Genomic DNA, 20,057 nt, shown 5'->3' with positions numbered 1-20,057 from the left:
TATGTAAGGTTACCAGGCCTGAGTCTCAGACGATTATGACTATGATGTGTCTTTATTGGTTTATACCAATTTATTCCATTAGTAATCTGCAGGAATATTGAGGGTTCTGCTTGACTTGCAATATTAATGGTTACACATAGCCTGCATAGCTTCAGCTAGCTGAAAGCTAGCCTGTATTTATTGAACTTGGCTATACTTTCAAGATGTAACACTGAGCTTTTTTGTAGTTTGATAACCACTCATCAGGCCTGAATAACAGTGGCTTTTCATGTGTTTGTTTTCACAAATTATGCTCCTAATCTGTTCAGCTAAACATCAACCACACTTTATTTCAAGACAAATTTATTTCAGCGTATGCAGTGACAAACGGCAGCTGCTTTTGTTTCGCAATGTTTTAAACAACGTGTATCAGAACTATCTGGGGACAGGAAATTCAACTACATGCTGCCACTGAGATTCAAAATTCTTTCTCTTTGCATTTGTATGAAAAGTAACAATAAATCCGAAATATAGCTACGTGCCTGAATGCTTGAGGTGGTCTTTAGTACAGTAACTCCGAAAAACAAAAGCAAAACCAAAAGCAAACAAACAAACAAGATAATAAAAATAAACACAGGAAAAAGCATAGAAGTCCATAAAGTGATTGTGTGTTTACTGACTGATTAAGAAAAAATGATTAGCAAAAAAAAAAAGATCTTGCAAGATTTTCCTCACAGCTAAAGGAACCCCCTCTCCTTCCCATGAACAAGATGCAGTAGTGGACAGGGCATTTTATTGCAAGCTCTGTGTTTGTGGAATAAGGGTGAAGGGATTCACCTCAGCTGCTATTCACCAGAATGTTTTTCATTACATTAAATGCTTAGTGTACTTGTTTTTCAGCTGTGTCCTGACTCCAGGTTGAACACCTCAGCAGTCAGCATCACCTCCCTGAAGACGCACGGGGGTCCTGCAGAACCAGGCAAGGCGGGCTGTGCGTCCACTAGCTAGATAGATGCCCCGTTTTCCTAGACCTCTCCTTTAAGCCCTCTTCCTCCGTTTCCCCGCTGTAATGCAATAGCTGTGATGAATTTTATTTTGCTCTTCTTTTCCCTGTATATCTTGATATGTACAGCAGAGCAGAGTATTGCTGTTAATTTCTTGTTACAAGAGACATATCTTAGATCTAGCCTGCAACACTGAACTGCAGGCAAACCTTATGATATACACAAGCATTTGCCAAGCTTTGGGCTTCGATAAGGACAGGGACCCTACTTCTTCAAAGAAAATGATGGTTTTCTTAAGTGGCTGGTTGGTTGAGTTTCTGTCATAGTCTCACAACAATGCCAATCACACTCCAATTTTCTGGTGTTAATCTCTGTATAAGGACTCTAATATGACAAGACACAGGAGCTTAAGCAGAATTTAGGCCAAGGACAGATACTCAGCCTTACTGCTCCTTTTGATGGTTTCATTGCAATTCGGGAGGTGCTCACATTTAAAGAGACAAGCGCCCACACGCAAGGCACGTGGCCAGGCGTGGCCCATCCGCACCTTCCCGCCCTCAGCCCCCAGCGCTGTTCGGCCGCTCAGCCCTCACACCGCGGCCAGGCCGGAGCGTGGCGTGGCGTGGCGTGGCGTGAGGCGGCAGCGACAGCAGCGGGGCGGTACCGGGACCCTCCTGGTGGCACTGCAGCGCGTCCCTCTCCCTTTAATTAAGTTCACAATCCCGCGCCGCCGCGCCACGGAGGCGGCAGTGGGATAAACCCCGCCCCTGGGACAGGCCCCGCCCCTGGAACAGGCCCCGCCCCCTACGGCGCATGGTCCCGCCTCCTTCCGCGCCGGGCCCCGCCCCGCCAGTCCCCGGGGCCTGCGGCGGTGCCTGGCCGCGGTGCGGTCCTCGCCCTGGGCTGGAGCAGCGCGCCTGGGGTAAGCGTCAGTGTCGCTTCTCGGCGAGGAGCGAGGGGAAGGGGCGAAGGGCGGGAAAACGCCGAGAGGGATGCGAGGCGCGCTGCTGTCGGGCGGGCGGCCTGGCTGCACCCCTGGCGGGAGCCGCCGCCCCGGCGAGGAGGCCGCGGCTGAGGGGACGGCTCGCGCGGGCTGGTGGGAAGCGCGCGGCCCCGCTTCCCCTTCCCTTCCGCTCCTTTCTCCTCCCTCCCACTCTCCCTGGGGAGGGGGCGGCCCGCTCCCTTAGGACGGCTTTGTGCCCCCCCCCCGCCCCGGTACCGCAGTCGCTGTCCTGCTGATGCGGGAGGGCGAGAAACGGCGCTTGGTGGGGGTGGAGAGAGGAGGAGGAGGAGGAAGAAGAAGGAGGTGACGTGCTGGGAGGACGCCGGGAGGGGCGGGGGTCCCCTCTCCGAGAAGAGAGGTTTTGGGGGACGCCGAGCGGCAGAGCTGTGTGTGCTGCCTCTCCCGCGCCCCCGCCTCCCTCGTGTCTCTTGCTGGCGAACCTGAAGGCTGGGGTGTGGGAATTGCTTTTTCCCTCTGTCTCAGACCCTAGTTCACCAAATACATCTTAACGGAGATACAGTGACTTGTTCATCCTGCTGATAACGGCGTGAACAAACCAGGGCATGCAAAACCTCCGGTTTCCATCAGGGAAAATGCTACGCTGAGGTTTAATTTTAGCGTTGGACTGAATTTAAGCAACTTAGGGGAGGCACTGCGTGATTTTAGCATCCAAATGAAAAGTGGGTCATTCATTCCTGAGGTGTAATATTTTACATGTATTTCAAGGGTTACACTGGTGTGTCTGCAGAGTGAACTGGTTAAGCTTAACAGCAGTTTGATCTGCACTAGCAGTTAAAGTTACTCATTGATGAAGTTCTAACTTTGAGTCACTTCCCGATTTTGTGGTGGTCAGGTGTAAGTAGATAGAATGATTGACTTTAACTTGGAGAATATTCACCAGAAATACTAAACTTGGAGAAAGAGGTTTTGTTGTTGTTGTGTTTTGTTTGTTTTTATTTTTAAATCGTGTTATTGTGCTTAGAGGTATAAGGCCATCACGGTATTTCTGCACGGTGTTGCCAGTCCGTTTTATTATGTGTATTTGTCATCCTGGCTGTTATAATGTGATGTAGGATTGTGTTGAGCATTAATTGTTGAGCCGTGATTTTGCTCTGGAAATCCCAGTGTTTGGGGGATTGTTAGTCAATCCAGCATTGCAAGAAGGCTCATTTCTATTTATAAGGCAATTGGTTTTGTTTTTTTTTTTTTTTTTAGTAGATGTTTTTCATCAGCTTTGCAGTTTTAAGTAGGCCAGATGCAGAGTAATTGGGTTTTTGTTTGTTTGTTGATAGTGTTAAGGGCCATATACTTTTGGTAAAATGCACCAGTGTTCTTCTTGTTATGACACAGATCCTTAACTTCAAATATTTGCTGCTATTTGCATGTTAGACTTTTTCAGGATGAATTTTGTTCTTTATAAACTTGTTATGTCAAGAAGGAAATATTTGACCTTTTTAACAATGCTGAAATTTGTGAATTACTTAACTCTTAGTTCAGATGGATTAGGCATTCTTTTTGGTGCATTCAGGGACAAGAATGTGGTTTTCTTGATGTGATGTGTTCTAATTTTCATAAATTCTCAAGTGTTTAGCCATGACTTTAACACAGTTGTTCTAGGCCTTGATTCATGTGAAAGAATGTATTGAGACTTTACCATTTTAAACTGACCATCCGAGTTAAAGATACGTTTTAATAAGTGTATTTGTTGAAATGTTTTACAGGGCTAAAACTAATTTAAAGTAAGCAGGATTAATGGATTTGATTCAATGAATTAAGTCAGCAAGCACAATATTATCAGTGCATTTGCAGAAGTGGTTGGTGATGTAATGGTCTGATTTCGCGTGGTTAGATAGCAGCATCCAGTAACTCAACCGAGTTATTTTAAAGGATCACAGATGTATTCCTTGTTAAATGTTCTCTAATTTAACTCTGTCTGCTAAAAATCTGTTTGTAATTTGAAATCCTTAGTGATCATGTTAAAAGACAACTGGTGTATTATCTCTCAGCCTCAGTATGTTAAATTCAGCTAGGAGTAAGATTGAAAATTGAAGATTGAAAAAAAATAATCTTAGTAATGAATGAAATTAATATCTGGTAATGACATCACACTTTTCATGTTAAGATCAGCTGAAGGCCTGAAACAGCATCACTTAAGACATCAGGAGTTAACTTCTATCTAGCACTGACAGCAAAAAAATAGATGAATTATGTGGAGGTATGTCAGAATAAATATTTTATGGTGAAGGTTCAGATGTAGTTCTTTGCTAGAATTTGCTGCTGCTTGGACTGGGTAATCATTCCCTTACACTACTCTGTAAGCCTTGTAAGGAGAAAAATGTAGGTAATATGTAAACCCTGATACTTTTGTTTTGAGGGATATTCAAGAGCTACAAAATAGGAGTTAAGAATGAGAAATCTTACAAACGTTTATCTTGTATTCTAAAATGGATGTCAGTTTCTTAAAATACTGTATTTCTTAAGAGCTCTGAAGAATTTCTGGAGCTTTAGTTTGCCTGGAGAAAACTTTTGCACTGTTTTGTTGAATAGTTTTTGAGTGGGTGATGGAATGCTGAGCATTTTGCACTAATACATAAAATGACTGACATATTTCAGAAAGAGTCCTGCAATTCTGTGCCAGCAAAATACGAGCTTTTCTTGTCCAAGCAGTATTTGGCTAACAGTCCTGGGGCATATGTTTGTTGTTGAATTGGAGAAAACAAACAAAGGTGTATGAGTATCCTGTGTAATAAGCCAGTCTCATGCTTGAAGTTCAGGGCAACCAGATGTTTGGTCTCTTTAAGGAACTGTATTTTGTATTCAGAGAAATGCTGACATGACAAAAGATATATGCTTTGGCACCTAAAAGGTTTATTCGACTTACAGCAATTTTTTTTTAATTGCATGTGGCTATTGCATGTTACTGGCTGTACATATATGTAAAACATACAAAAATACTGCATACATATGTTAACATGGGGAACTGATTGCATTTAACCTTAAAATCCTGACGTAGTTTCAGGTCTTTGGCAAGACAAGACTAGAACATCTAAACCAAAAAAGAGGTGGTTTATTTTTAAGAAAATAGTTCTGGTAATTAATTAAATAACATAATAATATCAATTGGAATGTATTGGTCTAAAATGGGATGATATATCATCAATTCTGAAATTGAGATACTACTTTGTATGTTCTAATGATGTAACTGATAAAATGCACACACTTCAGTTTTGTATTTTGCCGTGGTTAAATACCTTGAGTGCAGCTGAGATCTGAGGCAAACCTTCAGAATGTGTTATGGTGCATCTTTTTTCTGTGTTAGTTTTTAGTATTTTTCTTAGAATATAGTTGCATACTTAAGATCACACTCTTGATTAAACAAAAGCTGAACTCCACACATTTTGAGTTCTGGCAAATGTGTTTTCAAGTGTGTCATGAATTCAGCATAGAGTATATTTTCAAAGTCAGTTTGATTTAACTCTGCAGAACTGTTCTTTTGTGTGCTGTTCTCTGTGTCTGGTTTGAGTTTACTCATAGGTAGGCACAAAATCATACATGCTCATTTTAGAGGTAAAGAGTCTGGGATATGCTGTTAAAAAGGAACCCAGAAGGGGAAGAGGCAATGGAGAGAAAAGTAAGGCAATGCTGATACTGAATTTGCAAGCGGTTTACTCTGCCATTTCCTCAGCTCTTGTAGAACAAGAAATGAAGTTATTGTGAAAGGACAGCTGCGTTCTACAGGACACTGCTTAGTAGCAGAGTTTCTTCAGCTGCAGGGAAAAATTAGTCCAAGGTTAGAGCACTTTGATTTGACTTTGTGAATCTGTGAGTCTCACTCTTGGGATGGGAGAAGGTGACGTTGCTGTTCCCTCAAATGTCCTACTGACACAAAAGTTTTCCTTTTTTTCTTTCTTGTTTTAGCTTGCAAATTGTGCTGTGCATGCTTCAGCACCATCTTCCAATGTTCTGAGAAGAGTATTGTTCAATATGAACGTGGAATGTGGGCAACTGCCCTGTTTTGTTAGGTCACCATTAGAGTATAGGAAATTGGAGAAACATATTTCTCAAAGAAATTTAAAAAACAAACAAAAACCTACACAAAAAAAACCAAAACAAAGCTGGTGTGGTGTGGTGGTTTTAATTTTTTTTTTTCGGGAAGTTGTCTAAATATCTTTCAAATGCAGTTCTTGCTCAATTAAACAGCATAACTTTAGAATTAAATTGTGTAATCGCTTTGTAGAAACCAAAATTTAAAACCCATGAGAAATAAATAGTAGGAAGTAGGCAAAATTAATTCGCTAGCAAAAGCACAAATACTCATGTTTCCGCTTACTTTGTAACCAAGGCAAGATAATGGCTCTTTTTGTTTTGTTCTTATCTGGCATCTAGCCATGTGCTTCATGGCGTATCTTTCAAAATCTTGGTGATAAGTTATTTCAGGGCTCATTGGCATGAAACCAGATGTGCATTATAAATGTAAAAGTAATTTGTATGATGTATAAGCTGTACTCAAGTATATTTTGTGCATTCATCTTGCGTGTTAGATGAGAAATGTTGTTTTGGCCTGAGGGATAGGTAAGAGCTGCTATTTCAGGGTCAAGCAGAGCTACCTTAGTTCTGAACACTCAGAGAAAGCAAAACTCTTTGTAAGGAGTTCTTTCCTGTATGCTGGTAAGTCTTGCCCTGCCCCTCTGACGGGAAGTCTTCCCAGTCTTTAAACGTGTCGCATATTTGTAACTTGTAATTCCTGCTGTGTTGCTTCATTGAAGATCTAGAGTGTTGCCAGAAAGTTACATACAGCATCTTGTGCTTGTGTTTGGGGGATTTTGTGGGTGTGCATGAGTTTAAATTTTTAGTCTTACTTGGATTAAAGTCTCTCATGCACATTGAATACAACACTATCTAAATGCCTTTCCCTCTTCCCCGCCCCCCCCCCCCCCCCCCCCAAATAACTAGCTAGGAACTCAGAGGACAGAGTGTAAGATAAGGTGTATCTTTAACTGTGTAACTAGTTGAAATCTCTGTTGAAATGAAGGTTGGAGGAGGCCATATCCTACAGACAGAGTAGGAAGGTGCGCTTTACTACTTTGCAGGAATTTCATGAGAATAAAGCTGAAGAGAACAGGAAGGAAGCCACAGAAGACAAATGGAATGTAAAGGAGATACAATCCTCTGCAAGTCATGAACAACAAAGGACAGACTTGGGTTGAAGGAAAACTTTCTTTGGACTTAACAGTTATCAGAATTGCTATCTATGGTACAATTTTTTTAGCATTAGGCTTCTACAGGTGGTCTTTGGGAACTTCATATTGGTTCATACTAATTAATCTCACTATTCAGAACCTGAGCCTCTTGGTGCAGTGTGCAGCTATGAGTTTTAAGTTGTGCCTGCTCTTGAGACACAACCCGCTTAAAAGCAATTAAGTCAAATTAATATTAATTCTGTAAGTGGTCATTCTATGTTTGGGCCTTCTGATGATATAATGTGACCTGAAAGTTAACTAGAATGTCACATATCAATGAAAATGGCATATCTTTCCTATTTCAGTCCCATTTCCAAATGTTAACTGCTGTTCTTTTAGCTTGTAGTTGGTTATTTTGTAGTTCTATATTTTTTTTCAGTAGATTTTAGTTTTGAATAGATATGTCCAGTACCATGGTGTACCTGCTTGCTTGTCCAGTACCATAGTGTACCTATTTACATAGTTTAAAAATTTATGCCTCCCTATTTTAGAACCAGAGATATAAAACCAAAGTATTTTTGTGGACTCTGTGTTTTAACTGGAAGAGCAACATCTGTAGAGAAAGAATGCAGGGCAGTCTTAAAATTCCCAAATGTGCTGTAAAGTAATTAATAGACAAACAAATAAGTTGGATCAATTTGAATAAGTATAGCATCAATTTTTTTTTTTGTTTCATCTAATACAGAATTCAGGTGCTGTGCCTCTGATCTAATATGTTATGGAGTAAACAGGGTTATAAACTACATGATACATCACTCATTAGGCGACTTCTCATGACTCTAAAGACTACTACTATATATCAGGTAGGTGTCTTCAGGTAGTCCTGTAAACCTCTGAGTATTGTTGGTTATCAGAGTTATTTCCAGTAAGATCTCCCAACAAATTTTTGCCTTAAGAAGATAGCAGGTTGGTTTTTTCCTGTGGCAAGTCTGTGTGGTATGGTTTGTTGTAGCGTTTTGTTTTTTCCTTCCTTTTTTTTTTTTTTTTTTGTTTTGCTTGTGGGTTTTTTTTGTTTGTTTATGTGTTGTTGTTGTTGGGGTTTTTTTTTTGTTTGTTTTTATTCTGTTTGGTTGGGTTTTTATGGCTTCCTTTCATGCCTGAATTTTGGCTAACCACTACGTGCAGCTGAGCTTGAGTATTAAAGCAGTGACTGATGAAGCCAAACTCATCTCAGTAGCAGTAGGCAGCAAAACAAAGGGCAGCTTGCGAGGCTTGGGTTGAACCATAGGAAAACTCTCTGTGGGAGTTAGTGTAGCACATGTCACCTAGAGACATTGTTAGAGGCTGCCCAGGGCAGTGGCTGAGTCATCATCCCTGGAGGTACAGACATCATGCTTAGGGACATAGTTTCAGTGGACTTGACAGTGCTAGGTTAACGGTTGGACTTGATGATCTTAAAGGTCTGTTTCAACCTAAACGATTTTATGAAGCTGTTTCTTCACTAAAAGGTTTTCAGGACTCAACTGTCAAGAGGTTCAGCTGATCAAGCATCAGCACTGGTCAAGTCCAGTGCTGGTCCTGCTTTTGGGAGGAGCTTGGATTAGATGACCTCCAAAGGTTCCTTTCAACCAACGTTTCTGTGATTCTGTGGCTACACAAATCACTGAGTTTTCATTCTCTCAGTTTTCTGTAACTATGCCTGCTTCATGTTGGCCAGGTTTTCTATGAATTTGTCTTTTTATTCTGGTTATGCTCTTCGTGTCCTTGTGCAGCAGGTAGTAGACAGTTGTTGACCAGTCTCTAGACAACTGTTTTGTGATAGTGAACTCTAAGGGCTTTATAATATTGATTCTTGTTTAGCTAAAACACAGATTTGCAAGATAGAAGTGCATCTGGACATATTTCCATTTTCCAAATTCTGTACTTTCAAGGTCAGGCTATAATATCAAGTAACTGGATCAACTTTGGAATTAAGGTGGTGTATTTCCTCAAATGTATGCTGTTTTTTGTTTTTTTTTAATATTCTCTCATGTTTATAAAGGGACATTTGTTTCAAACAGCACGTTACTTTGGACTGAAAAGTATTTTAAAGGAACTGAAACCTTAAAATGCTTCCGAGACAATGATGTGTTATAGCTAGAGACATAATGAGTGCAGCTTGGAAAGGATTTAACTGCCCTTCAGGAAAGTGAGCAATGACTATCGCGAGGTCACTAGTAATGTGTTAGCTATTATACAAGCAGATTTAATGAAAATCAGTTCTTTCAGTTATATAAACAGAAGAGGGAGAGAGTGTCAACAGAATGTTTCTGGTTCATTTATAGTAGAGAACAGTATAAAAAATGTGTCTGGGTAGGCTTTGAAGGCAGTCTCCAGCTCTTGGGATTGTTTTGCTCCCCTGAATTTATAGTCAGCATTACCTCATCTTCATAGAATTTGGATTTGTCTGTGTTGGCTCTTAGTCTAGGTTTATGCTGGCACTGTCAGAAAACACATTGAGGGAATTTCACTAATACTTCTGCAGGTTAATACAGGTTCATACCAGATATTTTCAGTGTATATATGGAGTACCAAAGCAGTCTTTACAGCTGTGTATTCTGTCCAAAGTGATGACTCGAGCAACCTGTGTCTACGACTAGATAAGGAATGAAGTTGGAATTTGTGATGGTTGTAGAGCAAATGGGTATGACACTTAGTTCCCAGACCCCAAGGTCTTTTGTTGCTTCCAGATAATGTGTTCAGTAAACTCAGATCTAGCATAGTTCACTGTGCTGACAGAGTAAACCCTGCAGTATTGGTGACAGGCCATTCACTGTGTGGTGGCTGCTGCCCACACTGGGCCTGGGATGGAGTACTGCCTGGGGTGGGGTAATACCCAGGGTCCTTCTCACTTGAAAAGTTGCTGATTCAGAGCTTGCGAAATGGAAGACTCTTTTTCTGCGGGTGTTATGTTGCCTGTTATGCTTATACATAATTGTCTTTTATGTTACACAATGTACGTTAAAATGATCTGAAATTGTCTTTAAGTATAACTTAAATATTTGAACATTAGGAATATAATAGCAGTTATTGTATTAAGCTCTGGTCTTGTAAGGAATTTTGGTTTTGCTAGGCTATGTAGTGTGTTCCTACAGATGAGCAGGTAGTGTAAGCAGTAATGCAAGTCCTTTTAACAGAAAATAAATCTTTTGGTAAGGAGATGGAGACGTAAAAAACTGTCATGTTTTATTTATTATGAGGAACCTTTCTGGCAAATAAGTGCTTTAGTTTTTTTGTTTTGTTAGGAGTGAATACTGTTCCAGTGTCAGCTCTCTCATCAGGAAGAACTTCTAATACTGAAAACCTTGTAGTTTTACAATACTTTAGCATCCTGGCCACTATATTGGCCAAGTAATCCTATTTTACTCACTGAAAAGAAATAAATACTTTCAGATTATTTTTCTAACCTTCACAGAAAAGCTATTTATGGTTGGAATTCTTGGGAATTACTTAGTGTTGTCAGAAACATACATAAAAAGTATTCTAGGTTTTCAACGGGTTTCAACAAGTGTGACAGAATGTTAGTGTGCCTGTAGTGATTTTATGCAAATATGTTTTCTCTGATATTTTAAACTAAAACAGGGTTGCTGTATCCTAGAATTGCCTCCCTATGACACTCACTTTCAAATTCGCTGAGCTGTAGATAGCCCTTTGAGTAAGCCTCCTTTTTTCTTTTCTTTTTTTTTTTTTTTTTTTTTTTTTTTTAAATCACTTCTGTTATTCCTTCTCTGTAAAGTTCTGATGTGTGTTTTTTTTCCTTGGAAAGAAAAAAGCAACATAAATTGTGCTAGTGCTCATGAGTGAGACATTAACATATTAACAGGAAAATAATTTAAAACAAGGACAATACAATGGAAGAATAGTGATAGTATAATGATAGAAAAGAGAAGAGCCATTCTGATCCTGCATCTCTAAGATATATTTAAAACTGATGTGAGCAGTGCATGCCATCTGCTTCTCACAGTATGAGTAAAAATAATTGTGTTAATTGTAAATGTAACCTGAAAATCATGAGCTAACTTTCAGCATGTATTATTAAACTCCTTGTTAGACTTTAAGGGCAGGGAAGGAGTATAGTCCTAACCTTGCTAATTTTAATTAACTCCTTTACTTTTCACTTCTTAAACTACTTAATAATAATGAGAGTAAAATCTTTAGCTCACTAGGACAAGTTTGGGAATTTAGTTCTGTTTGGAAACCTTAGTCATGGCTATAACAAGTGTTAAAAAGAAGAAATCAAAACACATATTGATTTAAAATTAAATAGATACAAACTTTGCTTCTTTCCAGGAAAAAAAAAAAACAACCAACCAAAACTGTTGTGTATGACTTTAAATAAATAGTATAGAAAACTTACTTAGCTAAGTATTTTAGTGGTAGAAGTTGAGTGAAAGTGAATGTATGCAGTTATGAAGAAAAGAAAAAAAGATAAAATCTTCTCTTGAAGTCAGGAGGAGTGAGGGGAAAGTATATCACAACTACTATAATGTGGATACTAATCTCAGACTTCTTATTTCCCTCTTAAATGTTTTGACATTGAAGAGAGCTTATAAATTCTGTCATTTCACCTGCCTGAAAGGAAGGCAGTGGATGGAGTTTTTTTGGGTTTTAGTAAGGTTTTTGATACTGTCCCTCACAGCATCCTTCTGGACAAGTCATCCAGCTGTGAAGTGAGCACACACATGGTGCACTGGGTGAAGAACTGGCTGAAGGGCAGAGCTGAAAGGGTTGTAGTGAATGAGGCTATGTCTGGCTGGTGGCCAAGTACAAGGGGTGTTCGTCAGGACTCAATTCTAGGGCCAGGACTACTCAATATGTTTGTCACAGATTTGAATGAAGAGCTGAATGCACCATTGGCAAGTTTGCTGATGATACCAAACTGGGAATAGGTGTTGAATCTCTTGAGGGACAAGAGGTCTTGCAAATGGATCTGAATAGATTGAAGCACTGGAAAATCATCAATGGCAAAACATATAATAAGAACAAATGCCTGATTCTGCAGCTGGGATAGAGTAACGTCAGACAGAAGTCTAAATGAGGAGAGGGGTGGCTGGAGAGCAGCCCTGTAAAAAGAGGTCCACGGATGCTGTTTGCCAGGAGGCTCAAGAGGAGTCAGCAAAGTGTGCCCTGGCAGCCAAGAGGGCAAACCCCATCGTGGGGTGCACTGATGACAGCATAACCAGCCTGTCAAAAGAGGTGATTATCCTGCTGTATTTAACATTGGTGTGCCCCCCCACCTTGAGTGTTGTGTGCAGTTCTGGGCTCCACAATTTAAGAAGGATATGAAGGTCCTTGAATGCATCCAGAGGAGGGCACCAAAGCTGGTGAAGGGGCTGGAAGGCATGTGTCCTCTGAGGAGTGGCTGAGGACATGGGATTTGTCTACTTTAGAGAGAAGGAGGCTGAGGGGTGACCTCATTGTTCTCTGCTGCTTCCGATGAAGGGACATGGAGAGGGAGGTGCTGATGTCTTCTCCTTGGTGCCCAGTCCCAGGATGTGTGGGGATGGCTCAAAGTTGCATCCATTGGGGAGGTTCAGACTTGACATGAGGAAATATTTCTTTCCTGAGAGGGTGGTCCCTCCCAGAGCCATGCTGTAGGTGTGTGTGCCCGTGTCGTCTCTGCCCCTGTCCCAGGCTGGGCCTGGGCCCTGCCCTGCAGAGAGCGGCTCTCCTGGATGGAGGGAGCCGTCAGGGCTGGGTCAGAGCTCGTCATGCAGAACTCCGGGCATATCAGAGCAGAACTTTTCTATTCTATTTGCTCACCATGAACTGAATAACGATGAGACGACTATATCCCTGAAATGCCAAGGGGGTTTTAGCTCCAAAACCACTTTCAAGGACACAAAACACAAAGAAAAAATGTGGGATCAGGATTTTGTTTCTTTTATTTAGTTTTATTCAGTTGTTTATTTTTGTCCACTTGTTTGTTTGTTTGTAGGTAGGTTGATGGTTGCAGGTTGGCTGGTTGGTTTAGGCTGGATTGTTTAGGATGGTCGGTTGAGATCGTATAGGTCGTTTGGTTTTGGTGGTTTTGGTTGGTTTGAGGTTGTAGATGGTTGTTTTGGATGTGAGAGCAATCTGGCTGTGACCTCTGTCACACCATTGATGGCCAGGGTTGATTGGACTGATGTGGCTGGCTAGGCAGGTGTCCCCTTCCTCCCTCCGTGCTCCATGTGTGTCCTTCCCCAAGCCAGGCGGTCACTCCAAGAGGATGACCTTCCCTGTTGGAGGGGTAGCATTCATGGGTCAAGGGTATACGGTAGCTGCACTCCCCTTCTAGAAGCTGCAAAGAAGCTCAAGGTGCATTTGTAGGAGCACCTGGCTGGGGTAGTCAAGCTTTCAAGACTGCAGGCAGGCACATCCAAGTGAGGCACTGCGTGGGGTAGGGTGTTTGTTGGTTGGGCTTTGGTCATGGAGGTTTTTTGGAGTGTTTTAGCTTGCTTGTTGAAGTGTTGTTGATTTAGCTTGGTTGTTTTAGGTTGGTTTTGGTGGTTCTGTTTTGGTTTAGATAATTTGCTTGAGGTGGTTTTGTTCAGGTTGTTTATGTTGTTTGGTTTCATATTTCTGAGGTTGGTTTAAGTTGATTAGTCTAGGTCGTTAGTTTGGCTTGGTTGTTTGAGGTGGTTTTATACTTTATTAGGTGGGTTTTAAGTAGTTTGAGATTGTTTAAGGGCTGGCTTAGGTTGTTGAAGGTGGGTTGGTTTAGATTTGTTTAGTTTGGATTTAGGTTGCCAAAGGTTGGTTGAAGAATGCTGGTTTATGTAGTTTTAGGTAGGATTGTTTAGGTCATTTGTTGTAGATCGTTGACGGGTTGGTTTAGGTTTTTTAAGGTGGTTTGGTTTAGATTTCTTTTGCTTGCTCGGGTTTAGGTTGCTGAAGGTTGGTTGAAGAACGCTGATTTAGGTCATTTTAGGTAGGATTGTTCAGCTCCTTTGTTTTAGGTGGGTTTCTTTTCGGGTGTTTAGGTTGGTTTATTTTGTTTGATTTAGGTTGGTTTAGGTAATTTGTTGTAGGTTGTTGAAGGTTCTTTGTAGGTTGTTTGTGGCTGATTGATTGACGTTTTTAAGGCAGATTGGTTTATGTTCTTTAAGGTTTGTTGTTTCCAGTTGTTGAAGGTTGGTTTAGGCGAGTTGTTCTATGCTGGTTTAGGTAGGCTGTTCTAGCTAAGTTTAGGGCCACCTCGTGGAGCAGCAGGCACCCAGCCCAAATGGCCCAAAGAAGCCGTGGCAAGCGGGCCATGCTCAATGCTGCAGAGGAAGGCAAAAAACCCCCAGAGACGCTTGGTGTCCCACATGGGGGAAAAAAAAAGCCTTCCTCCCCCCAGCTGCAGGGCACGAGAGGCCATCTTCCTGGTGCTTGAGCAGCAGGCAGGAACCGAGCCAAAAGGGCCCAGAGGAGCTCTGCAAAGTGGTCATGCTCCATGCTGCAGAGGAAGGCAAAAAACCCCCGGGGACCAGTGCCAATCTGCCCCGGGGGAAAAAATTCCTTCCTGACCCCAGTGCTGGCGATCGGCTGTTCCCTGAGCATGTGAGCCAGACCTGGCTCCTTGTCCCACAGGCTGCTCACGCCTCCCAGGGCCTGCCCAAGCCCTATCCTATCCTATCCTATCCTATCCTATCCTATCCTATCCTATCCTATCCTATCCTATCCTCCCTCCACCTGGAGCCATGTGTTCCGTGTTCCTAACCAACTACTTAGTCTTGTTTTGCTTTCATCCTGGATGGATTTTTATCTTTCCTGAACCCGAGGAAGGAGCAATGTCCCTAGTGGTCCAGGTGAGTGCTGACCAGGGCTTTGCACAGAGGCTTGCCTTTCCTATGGCAGTGCCTCGCCTGACACACCAGAGTGCATTTGGCTGTATCACATTTGTGGCTCACCGTCATGCTGTGACCTACCTGTGCCTCCAGGAGCATTTTCTTACTCTGATGTGTTCAACCAGTGCCAGAAACTGATGGTGCTCTGCTTGACGTTGTGTTCCCTATTTCTAGGCTGTAGATCTTCACGCAGGGTTTCTTGATGTGGGGGATTTCTCTTGTGTCGGAGCTTCAGCTGGGCGGGAGTATGGGGGCTGTAGAACCACTCTGTGAGCTAGAGCTTCTTCTGGTTGATGGACGCTGAGGACCTGGGATTTGTCTAGTTTGGAGAGATGGAGGCTGAGAGGCGACCTTGTTGCTCTCTACAGCTTCCAAGGAGGGAAAATGGAGAGGGAGCTGCTGATCTCTTCTCCCTGATAGCCAAGAGCAGGAGGTGTGGGAACGGCTCAAAGCTGCATCCATCAGGGGAGCTTTGGACTTGAGAAGAGGAAACTTTTTTCTTTTCCAAGAGGGTGGTCAAAGCCCTGGAACAGGCTTCCCGGAGAAGTGGTGGATGCCCCTTGCCTGGTCAGTGTTGAAGAGGCCTTTGGATAATGCCCTTAATACTATTAATGCTTACTACTAATAAACTTCTGTTCAGCCCTGAAGTGGTCAGGCATTTGGAGTAGATGATCATTGTAGGTCCCTTCCAGCTGAAGTCTTTTCTCCTTCTGTTCCTACCTCCTCCGTTCCCTAGCAGTACGTGCTGAAGAAATTTCTGCTGTCGTTGCTTCCCATCCATCCCTGCACTAGCAGAAGGCACCGAATACCCTTAAGCATGTTCCATCTTCGGCACTGGCTCTGTCACCTTGTGGCAAGGAGGCACATACCTTCTGATGGGGGTGAGAGGCCTGGGCCCCCTTGCAGCATCTGGGCATCCCACTTCTTAGAACTACTGGCCCTGGCCCCACAGGGGATGAGAATGGTGAGCTGTGCAGTGTTCCTCAAGAAGGAGTTCCCTTGGTCTTGCCACTGCTATCCAGCTGGAAAGGATTTCCATGCATCAGACGAATATGGAAGGTGGCCCTGTCAGCAGATTGTCTTGCAGCGGAGAACCTCCAGCAGCCTCACGCAAGGTCTTCCTCCCTCAGCCCCTGCCCTGTGATTCCACCAGCTGCTCCAGTGCTTCCTCGGGGATGTGTTGGGGCTGCCCCCGGGCCAGCTCTGGCGGTGGACCCCGGAGGCTGCTCCCTTTTAAAGTGACCCGGGGCATTGTGACCTCAGTGTTGCCAGGTGCTGGCATTGTGAAGTGGGGGTGACAGAGCCACACGTGTGCAGCCCCGCCCGCCCCCCCTCCGCCCAGCACCCTTGGGAGGAAGCCTTTGAGGTGCTTTCCCTAAGGCATTTCCTATGCCCTGAAGGCTCAAGAAGCTGTCCCTTCTGTTAGTGGTCAGTTCCTGGCCCCTCATTTGCCTCTCAGCTACCCAGGACAAACCTCCTGCTGTTATTTTTCCCTAGGTCCACAGCAGAATCTAGCCCTGTACCTCCTGTGACCTCTCCTGATAGCTATTCTCTCTCTGATCCAGAGCTCATGTTCATGAGGCCCTACAACGAGGAGGACCAGGACAGGTCTTTTCCTGCTTTGGCCTTCATCCTTGCTATCTTCAGCCCTATCAGCCTTTGCCTTGCTGCTTCTAGTTGTTGTCTTCTTCTGTAGGCCCTTCATGTTCCTATCCACCTAATTAGTCTTGGTTTGCTTTCATTCCAGATGTGTGTTATCATTCCTGACTCCCAGCAATGAGAAATGTCCCTAGTGGTCTAGGGAAGTTCTCACCAGGGCTTTGCACAAGGCTGACCAGGGCTTTGCACAAAAGCTTGCCTTTCCTATGGCAGTGCCTTGCCTGACACACCAGAATGCATTTGCCTGTATCACATTTGTGGCTCACCATCATGCTGTGACCTACTTGTGCCTCCAGGAGCATTTTTCTACTCTGATGTGTTCAACCAGTGCCAGAAACTGATGGTGCTCCGCCTGACATTGTGTTCCCTATTTCTAGGCTGTAGATCTTCACGCAGGGTTTCTTGATGTGGGGGATTTCTCTTGTGTCAAAGATTCAGCTGGGAAGCAGTATGGGGACTGTAAAACTCTACCATGAGATGGAGCTTTTCCTGGCTCATGGATGCCATGAAATCCAGAATGTGATGTGCCCTACGTGTGTATCTTTTGGACTAGGCTGGGAGCATATTTCTAGAGATGGTTTTCTGCAGTCAAAATTCAAAAGACCTGACCATGAACATTATTGTTTCATCCATTTGATTACTTCAAATCATGAAGCATGGAGCCTCAGAGATGTGTTAAGTGCGCAGCCTGCTGAAATCTAGTTCTACACAGTCAAGTCCAGCAGATTCTGCACTCCACCAGCTGGAGAAGGTGGAGGCCCACCCAAAGCTTCTTTCTCTCTGTGGGACATCCAAAAGCCCAGCACTGGTCCCCATGGCGTCATCATGGGTGCCAAGTGAGCAGTGAGCAAATCTCATGGGTGCTCTATCAGGGTGGTGAGGTCTTTCAAGGGATTGTATTGCCTGAAAATAAATGGTGATGTTTGCAATCTTTAAATTTGGATTTAGTCCCCATGTCGTCTTTAGAAACAGGCTGAGAAGGGGCTGGCAAAGGCATTCCTCTGCTATCTTCCTTTGATTTTTTTTTTTTTTCCCCCACCTTTTTTTTTTTTCCACCTTGCCCTGTTCTCTTAAAAATTAAAGTATTTTCATATCCAGGCTTCCTGCAGAGATGGTCAGTGCCCCATGCCTATCAGTGTTTAAGAGGCATTTGGACAATGCCCTTAGTATCGTGTTTTAACTTTTAGGCAACCCTGAAGCAGTCAGCAGTTGGACTAGATGATCGTTGTTGGTCGCTTCCAACTGAACTGATCTGTTCTAGAGAACTGTGAGTCTGATGGTACTGATTAAATTAATGGCAGTTAGTACTATTTCCATGTGGGGGAAGAGAGGATAGAATAAATGGCAGTTCTTCAGGACTTTTACTCAATTTTAAAAATGTTGTTCTTCAATGAAGCAGCATGAATCTTGGGGTATGGAGTAGTCTTTCTTAGAGAATGTTATGAGATAACCATGTTTCTGTTCAACTTTGAGTACTGTACTGAAACATGTCTTTGGTTAGTGAATAGTTAAATGATGTTTTGTTTTGAGTAGACAGGCATTTTAGGTAAGGTGGATATTATAAAGCTAACAGATAAATGTGTTCTGTAGAATAAGGTTTAGTGGCTGGTTTCTGAAATAGAGCTATAGAAGTAATTGCAAAACAGTTTCTGACTGAAAATGTATATCAGTCTACGATAGTTGGAGAGAAGCAGGTTCACTGGAATTCTTAATGTGGAGTAAGTCTCTGTTTATTTTCCTAGTGTGAAGGTTCCTAGAGTCCTTCCAGTACTATAACTATACATGTTTGTTTGTTTGTTAAGGTAGAAATGTGATACAAGTTCTGTTTAACTTCAGAGTTTGACCACTTGTCTAATGGTGTTTATAAATTCTAATTTGTGCACGACTCAGAGGAAGGGAGGGAGCATGTGTTACAGAGTTGAGATTAGTACTTTCTGGGAAAAATCATTGCACAAATCCCGACACCTCTTACCCAAAGTTGGCTAAACAAGAGAGTGACAATGACAAGTAAAGGAAGATGCTCAATTGTAAATCTGCTTGAAAAGGTCTTGAAACACAAACGAGTGCAGAAGAACCATTCCTGTTCTTTTTTTTTTTAATTGCAGTTAATGAGAAACTGATTAGCTCATATTTCCACTTTTAAATTTCTCTGGTGTCGAGGTTTTGATTGAGGGGTGACAATAAAACCGTGGCAGATGTATTGTTAACCTCCTCTCCCCCCTGCTTCCCCCTTCGGTCCCTCCCTCCCCCCTTCCCACTAAGGACAGGCGATTGGGAGGTAAAGAAGGACAGAGAGAAGAGAGTTGGAAAATTTACAAATGTTTTACTAATACTACTGATAAGAATAGAGAAAATAATACAAAATGTACAAAACCAATCTTGAAAGTCTCAGCAACTGCAGAAGCAGCACCCAGAGTCCTGGATTGGACTCTGCAGCCAACCGGAGCTGGATTCAGTCTCTCACTAGGCCTCAGTTCGCAGGGACGACTAGCAAGGTCCTCTCCTAATGTCGGCCATAAGGAAAAGGGACGAGATCCTCGTGATTTCCCACTTTTATATGAAGTATTCACGTGAATGGGATGTTATACTCCATTGGTCAGTTTCTTGGTCACCTGTTTCTCGTTGCCTCTCTCACGAGAGGTGCATCCATGCTTATCAATAACTTCTCATTCCATTGCTATGTTTGCCAAAACGTGTATCTGGTTTTCCAGGAAAATGCAGCTAATATGAAAGCTTTAGCTGACAGGCGAATTCACTAAAAGAGAAACTTGTTTTTAACAAAACCAGGACATCTGGCCATGTGGACTCTGCTAGCACCCCTTTAAGGGAGATTAGGCCCAGCAACAGGCCTGATGGCTTTCCTAGTCCCATGGCTTATGATAGAGAACTGTAACACATATACTTTGGATTGGCTTTGGAAAGCCATGGGCAGGAGCATCCTGGGGTTAATTGCCAGGCAGGAGCAGGATGCCAGGAGCCTGCCTGTGCTTGTGCTTGGCCTTGTGCTTGGTTTGGCCCACAGCCAGATGCCAGAATGAGACAGTGATTGATAACGGCGTGGTTTGCCTCGGATCGCCTGTTCCCTGCAGGCAGAGACTCAGCTGACAAGGTGGTTTCTGTTTCAGTGTGGGTCTGTTACTGTTCTCATGACGTTGCCCAAGAAAAGTGGACTTTGAGCTACCTGAAGGCTGCATGTGTGACTTGACCTAGACATTGGCCATCCCCAGCTGGCCTGCCCTTTCCTCCCTGCCCCAGCTTTCCTTTTCCCCTGTGTCATTGTACACTCGTGTTTGCCTGGCGGTATGTGTCAAGGTTTGATTGCAGGGTGACAACAAAGCGTGGCAGATGTTTCGTTATCCCCCCACCCCCATTCCCCCTT

The 20,057-nt window shown here is 43.0% G+C and overlaps 1 protein-coding gene across 5 annotated transcripts in view; it reads left to right on the top strand.

The window, feature by feature from the left end:
• The first annotated feature begins 1,810 nt into the window (after positions 1–1,810).
• Positions 1,811–20,057, top strand: part of STARD3NL (STARD3 N-terminal like) — a 31,832-nt gene continuing 13,585 nt past the window's right edge. For 4 of the 5 annotated variants that reach the window (XM_082045759.1, XM_082045758.1, XM_082045757.1 and 1 more), the window contains exon 1: positions 1,811–1,905. The gene's annotated coding sequence lies outside the window, so the exon portion shown is untranslated. Of the gene's footprint in view, positions 1,906–7,911; positions 8,030–20,057 lie in introns of all 5 variants that reach the window. The other variant, XM_082045756.1, reaches the window with a different exon arrangement.

The sequence above is a fragment of the Streptopelia decaocto genome, assembly GCF_964273445.1.
Source record: "Streptopelia decaocto genome assembly, chromosome: 2".
In the NCBI taxonomy this organism is placed as follows: domain Eukaryota; kingdom Metazoa; phylum Chordata; class Aves; order Columbiformes; family Columbidae; genus Streptopelia; species Streptopelia decaocto.
Note: the sequence above shows the minus strand (reverse complement) of the source record. Positions and strands in the feature narration are given on the sequence as shown.